Genomic DNA, 7,678 nt, shown 5'->3' with positions numbered 1-7,678 from the left:
CAGTATGTTTTATCTTAAGAAATTTTCCTAGGTGTGATTAAGTCAGTGAAGAGGAAGCCTCTTTTTCTGTTGTATTGTCTTTAAGAAGCATGGCTCATGGTGCCAGTTCTAATGACAGAACCTGGATAAAGACTATTAAAATGAACTCTGGTCTTGCCTGGGCCTCAACTGGCTGGGATATTGTCCTGCATGCTCAGATAGCATTCTGAGACCCAGCTGTCTGAATTTTCCTCCAGCCAGAGCCTCCAGCAGAAGTTTCTGTAGAGACATTGCCCCTGCAGCTCAGAACATCTACTATTTCTCTTGGGGGAGACTCCTACTCCACAAGAAAACCCTTCTCTGGAACAGAGGGCTTGGAGAAAGACAAGCAATTACCATTGCTTCCTATGTTGTTTACTGAACTCCTTAAAATACAAGAATCTAGGCTGGGTGCGGTGGCTCATGCCTGTAATCCAAGCACTTTGGGGGCCAAGGCGGGAGGATTACCTGAGGTCGGGAGTTCAAGACCAGCCTGACCAACATGGTGAAATCCCGTCTTTAAAAATAAATAAATAAATAAATAAATAATACAAGAATCTATTTTAAGAACATGAGTCCTTAATTAGGCTTGCCAACAGGGGCGTGGTATGTCATGGGACTATAAGAATACAAGAATTCTACAGCAGTACAGCCGAACTTTCCCATGAGCTCAGCACCAAATTTAACTTTACTATTGTCCATAGGTAATTCACAGATGAGGTAACTGAAGCTTAGAGAGTTAAATAACTTGCTTGAGGTCATGCAGTAAATAAACAGCAGACGCAGCACCTGGATATAATCTCTACTGCCTCTTACCACACTGGCCCAGGATACATGCTATTTAGTAAAGCCATTAACATCTCTTCATATCTGGGGGCAAGAAGGCCAGAATAGGAGAGACCAGGGAAAGGGAATAGTGGTGGTTCTATATTCTCCTTTTATGACATTCTTTCTAAGCTCTTGCTCCACATCCTAATCTACTTATCATTAAGGATTTTTGACTCTTGGGTTCCTTTGGTGTTTCCCATCTTCTCAGGAACTGCCCCAGTCTTGACCTGGAGCTCTCTCTTTCTCCTCTTCCCCTTATCCCACTCCTTTCCACCCTTTGAGCTGTCTAACTCTCGGGCGATTTCTTGCCAGTGGCCCAAGTCAACAAACAGACTCATCTGGGGCCTGCCATAAGCATGATTCTGCTCTCCTCATCCTGAGTTATACATTGAGGCTCCACAGGCCCTGATATTTCTGAGGCAGGACGGGTGAGATTCAAAACTGGGGCTTAGCCCAGGAGGGCTCTTGGCTTTGCCCAGGAAAGAATTCAAGGGTGAGCCGGTGGTGTTAAACAGCAACTTTTATGAAGTGACAGTGTACAGCAGCAGCACATATACTGTCCCTTGCAGAGCAAGGCTCCCCCATAGGCTGTGTGCCCAGAGTAGCAGGTCAGAGGCAGTTATGCACTCACATTTGCACCCACTTTTAATTATATGTAATTAAGGGGCAGTTTGTGCAGAAATTTCTAGAAAAAGGGTGATAACTTCCTGGTTGTCAGGTTATTGCCATGGAAAGGAGCAGTAATTTCTGAGTGTTGCCATGGCAATGGTAAATTGACATGGCACACTGGTGGGTGTGTCTTATGAAAAACTGCTTCCACCCCAGCCCTGTTTTAGCTAGTCCTCAACTTGGTCCTGTGTCTGAGCCCTGCTTCCAGAGTCAAGTCCCATCTCCTACTTTACTTCCACTGTCTGACAGACTCATGGTTTCTATTTGAGATCTTAGATATTTGGCTCCACTATTGCCCAGCTCTGCTCTTCCTTGAATGATTAATGTTTGGACAATTTATACTGCCACACAAAGAATCTGAGGGTTCAAGTCTGACCTTATGCTAATAAAATTTTTATGCCAAGTAAGTTTCTTTTTCTTAAATTTTAGATTCAAGGGATACAAGTGTAGATTTGTTATATGAGTATATTGTGCAATGCCGGGGTTTGAACTTCTATTAAACCCATCACTCAAATAGCGAAGATAATACCCAGTAGGTAGTTTCCAACCCTTTCCCCCATCCGTTGCTCCTCATTCTCAGACTCCCCAGTGTCTGTCTATTGTTTCCATCTTTATGTCTGTGTGTATCCATTATTTAGCTCCCACTTGCAAGTGAGAGCCTGTGATAATTGATTTTCTGTTTTTGTGTTAATTTATTTAGAATAATGGCCTCCAACTGCATCCATATTGCTTCAGAGGACATGATTTCATTCTTTTTTATGGCTGTATAATATTTCATGGTGTACATATGCCACATTTTCTTTATCTAACCACTGCTGATGGGCACCTAAGTTGATTCCACGACTTTGCTATTGTAAATAGTGCTGCAATAAACATATGAGTACAATCATATGGAAGGTGATAGGGAGCAGGCACGTCACATGGCAAGAGAGGGAGTGAGAGAGATGCCATGTTGTTTTACACAACCAGCTCTCTCATGTACTCATTATTGTGGGGAGGACACCAAGCCATTCATGAGCGATCTGCCTCCATGATAAAATGTCTTTTTGATAAAACTATTTTTTTTTCCTTTCAGTAGATGCCCAGTAGTGGGACTGCTAGATCAAATAGTAATTCTAAAATAACTAAAAGTTCTTTGAGAAATCTCCATACTGTTTTCCATAGGGATTAAACAAATTTACATTCCCACCAACAGTATATAAGTGTCCCCTTTTCTCCACATCCTTGCTAACATCTGTTATTTTTTCACTTTTTAAGAATAGCCATTCTAGCTGTTGTGAGATGGTATTTCATTGTGATTTTAATTTACATTTCTCTGATAATTAATGATACTGAGTGTAAGGCCAGTTGCCTCGCCGGGAGCTCTGACACACCCACTTCTGCACTCAGCACCTAGCCCGCCTTGGAAAACCCCTCTGCACTCAACACTAAGCTCTGCACTTGGCACCTATCCCGCCATTGGAATATCCCGCCTACCTTTCAATAGCAGCCTGCCCCGACCACACCCTGTTTCCCCGCAACCAATGAAACGCCTTCACTTCCTATAAAACCCCACACCCAGAAGAGTCACGGGTGACTTCCCTGGCCTCTTTCCCTGGGACCACGGAACCTCGCCTGGGAGCTTAATAAATTGGCATTTAATCTTCTTGTGCTGGCCTCAGTTTCCTCATTTTAAACTCGGCAATAACCCTTACACTGAGACTTTTTCATATTTTTTTTGGCCAACTTGTCTTCTTTTGAGAAGTGTCTGTTCATGTCCTTTGCCCACTTCTTAATGGTTGATATAAATGATGTTTGTCCCTTCCAAATATCATGTTGAAATGTGATTCCCAGTGATGGAGGTGGAGCCTAGTGGGAGGCGTTTGGGTCGTAGAGGCAGATCACTCATGAATGGCTTGGTGTCCTCCCCATGGTAATGAGTTCATGAGAGAGCTGGTTGTGTAAAATAACATGACATCTCTCTCACTCCCTCTCTTGCCATGTGACATGCCTGCTTCCCATCACCTTCCACTATGATTGTAAGCTTCATGAGATGCTGGTTCCATGTTTGTACAGCTTGCAGAACTTTGAGCCGAAAAACTCCTTTTCTTTAGGAATTACCCAGTCTCAGTCATTCTTTTATAGCATACAAAATAGACTGACACAATGGGGTTGCTTCTTTCTTGTTGATTTACTTAAGTGCCTTATAGATTCTGGATATTAGTCATTTGTTGAATGCATAGTTTGCAAGTATTTTCTCCCATTCTGTAGGTTGTATTTACTCTGTTGATTTTTTTTTTCTTTTGCTGTGCAGTAGCTTTTGTTTAATTAAGTCCCATTTGTCAATTTTTGTTTTTTCTGTATTTGTGTTTGAGATCTTAGTCATAAATCCTTCACCTAGATCAATTTCCAGAAGAGTTTCCCCTAGGTTTCTTTTAGGATTTTTATAGTTTGAAGTCTTACATTTAAGTCTTTAATTCATCTTGAGTTAATTTTTGTATATGAGGAAGGGTAGGGGTCCACTTTCATTCTTCTGCACATGACTAGACTATTTTCCCAGCACGATTTATTGAATAGAGTGTCTTTGGCCCATTGTTCATTTTTGTCAGAGTTGTCAAAGATCAGTTGGTTGTAGGTTTTTGGCTTTATTTCTGGGTTCCATGTTCTGCTCTATTGATCTATGTGTTCATTTTTGTGCCAGTACCATGCTCTTTGGGTTACCATGGACTTGGAGTATAATTCAAAGTTGGGTAATGTGGTACCTCTGCCTTTGTTCTTTTGCTTAGGATTGCTTCAGCTAGCCAGGCTTTTTTTGGTTTCACCTGAATTTTAGAATTGTTTTTTTTAATTCTGTAAAAAAATGATGATAATATAATAGGAATTCTGTTAATTCATAGATTGTTTTGGGAAGTATGGTCATTTAAATGATACTGACTCTTCCAATCCATGAGAATGGAATTTTTTCCATTTGCTGTCTCATCTATTTCTGTCATCTATGTATTGTAGGTCTCCTCATAGAGATCTTTCACCTCATTACTCAAATGTATTTTTCGGTATTTTATTTTTTGTGGCTATTGTAAACGGGATTGAGTTATTGATTTGGTTCTCAGCTTGTATGTGATAAGTGTATAGAAAGCTACTGATTTTTGTGTGTTGATTTTGTATCCTGAAGCTTTACTGAGGTTCTTTATCAGGTCTAGGAGTCTTTTGGAGAAATCTTTAGAGCTGTCTAGTTACAGGATCATGTTGTCAGTGAACAGAGATAATTTGACTTTCTTTTTTCTTATTTGAATGTCTTTTATTTCTTTTTCTTGCCTGATTGCTCTGACTAGGATTTCCAATACTATATTGAATATGAGTGGTGAGAGTGGACATCCTTGTCTTGTTCCAATTCTTAAGGGGAATGCTTCCAACTTTTGCCTGTTCCGTAGGATGTTAGCTGTGGATTTGTCATAGATCATTCTTATTCTTTTGAGATATGTTCCTTTAGTGCCTAGTTTGTTGAGGGTTTTCATAATGAAGAGATGTTGAATTTTATTTCTGTAATTATTGAGATGATTGTATGATTTTTGTTTTTAATTCTATTTATGTGGTGAATCACATTTACTGATTTGTGTTTGCTGAATCATGTCTGCATCCCAGGAGTAAAGCCCATTTAATCCTAATAAATTGTCTTTTTGATGTTCTACTAAATTCAGTTTGCTATTATTTTGTTGAGGATTTTTGCACCTGTGTTCATCAGGAATACTGACATGTAGTTTTCTTTTTTGTCATGCCCTTGCCATATTTTGATATCAGGATGATACTGGCTTTATAGAATGAATCGAGGAAGAATCCGTCCTCCTCAATTTTTTGAAATAGTTTTAGTAAGATTGGTGCCAGTTGTTCTTTGTATATCTAGTAGATTTTCACTGTGAGTCTGTCTGGTTCTGGGCATTTTTTGGTTGGCAGATTTTTTTTTAATTATTTATTCAGTTTTGCAACTCATTATTGGTCTGTTTATAATTTCATTTTCTTCCTGGATCAATCTTAGGAGATTATGGGTTTCCAGGAATTTACCCATTTCCTCTAGATTGTCTAGTTGTGTATAGAGATGTTCACATGAATTAGAACCACAGGGATTTCACTCATTGCTTGTATGACCTAGCATAAGTCATGTGTTGGTGAAAATCAGTTTCCTTTTCTATAAAATAATGCAATACAAGTTACCTCGCGTAGTGGATGCTATGATGTGTGCTGCTCAGATCTCCCCCTCAAGATCAAAGCAGTCATTCCCCATGTGAGAAGTATAGGTGGCTGACAGCTCTCTGCTGAGTTCCTCCCCAGGAACTGCCCTCATCCAGTTCCTTCCCTGAGGAACTCATATCAAACAACTGGGTCAACTGGTTGGTGAAAGGATAAAAAAGTCCAGTCTCCTTTGGCCTCAATATGCAACAGCCCCGAGGGTTACTCCAGCTCCAGGGCTCCTCACTGAGTCTGTTGAGGACTTTGTTGCAACCGCATCCACAGCTCAACTTCCCCCTCTGCTCACTCCTATTTCCCTCACTCCCTCACAGGTATTGATTATTTCATGATTATTTCATGGGCACTCCCCAATACACTTTTCATACACAAATCCCCATCTCAGAGTCTGTTTTTTTTTTTTTTTTTTTTGAGACGGAGTTTCGCTCTTGTTACCCAGGCTGGAGTGCAATGGCACAATCTCGGCTCACCGCAACCTCCGCCTCCTGGGTTCAGGCAATTCTCCTGCCTCAGCCTCCTGAGCAGCTGGGATTACAGGCACGCGCCACCATGCCCAGCTAATTTTTTGTAGCTTTAGTTGAGACGGGGTTTCACCGTGTTGACCAGGATGGTCTCGATCTCTTGACCTCGTGATCCACCCGCCTCGGCCTCCCAAAGTGCTGGGATTACAGGCTTGAGCCACCGCGCCCGGCTCAGAGTCTGATTTTTTGAAAACCTGACCGAAGATACCTAATAGCTTTTTAAGTGTTAAAACAGCAATGTATATAAAGTACAGTATTTGCTATATTGTGAACACTCAATATTTGCTATTCTCTTCTCTTCCTCATTGTTTTGACCCGTTTTTCTATCATTCCTGGAAGGATATACAAACCAGGACATTCCATAGAAGGCAGTGTCTCCCCTTTCGCCTGATCAAAACTCCTTTTTGCACACAAATAATTAAACACATTCTTGGAAAGCCATTCATTCTTTTCTGGGGGCCACCAAAAGTTATAAGCAGCTGAGTCACCTGTTCATATTTTTGCCTTAGAAAGATTACTTTGGCCTTAGTGTGAGAGTGGGCTCACAATTTAGGACCTACAGGCTAGGAACAGGTTTGAAAAAACGGTGGGTCCTAACTGAAGAAGTGGTGATGTGGTGGGAAAGAAGGAGGTCCGTGGGAGGGTTATCTCACAGGTGCATTTTTCAGGGTTTGGTGACTAAATTGAATGTAGGCTGTGAAAAAGAGTGGCCTATATACTATGGCCTTTAAAATTCCAGTTTAGTTTGCCGGTAGATGACAGTGCTATTCTCTAAGAAAAGAAGTATAAGAGGTGGCGTTAACTTTGGGGCAAAATTGCGAGCAAGGGGTATAAGATTACTTATTGGCTTGGGATATGGTCAGTTAAAGTATTTATGGTTCATGCATATGGTTCATGGAGATTTTCAGGGGCTATTTGAAAACGCAGAGCTGACTTTGAGAGAGGTATAATCTGAAGGAAAGCAAACAAATTTAGAAGTCATATTTTCAACTCCTTCATTTACCACCAAAAAGCTAAGATTTAGAGGCTAAAACTTTTAAGGGACTTACCATATGGCTAGTTTTTGGAAAGCCATGACCAGAAACTATATCTCTTGGGTTTCAGGCAATGCACCTATATCCTGATTGAGTTTCATTATGCTCTATTTACTTTCATGTTTCCCCAGTCTAACAATGCCTGACATACAAGTGTTTCAAATGTTTGCGGAATGAATATACTGATTGTGGCCTTCTTTGGTGGGGGTAGGACTGGTTCCACATCTTCACATCATCTCTGAAATTTATCTCAGAAGCATCTTGGAAGTCAGCAGACTCAGGGAAGTCCTGCTTAGTCATGAAATTTGCATTTCCCCCAGGTACCTCCCAACCCCTCTCCACTTCCTCTGAGGGCAAAACCTCCGTTGTTCATGTCACACCCATGGG

This window comes from Cebus imitator, unplaced genomic scaffold, assembly GCF_001604975.1.
Source record: "Cebus imitator isolate Cc_AM_T3 unplaced genomic scaffold, Cebus_imitator-1.0 Scaffold313, whole genome shotgun sequence".
NCBI lineage: Eukaryota > Metazoa > Chordata > Mammalia > Primates > Cebidae > Cebus > Cebus imitator.
This window is presented reverse-complemented; position numbering follows the sequence as displayed.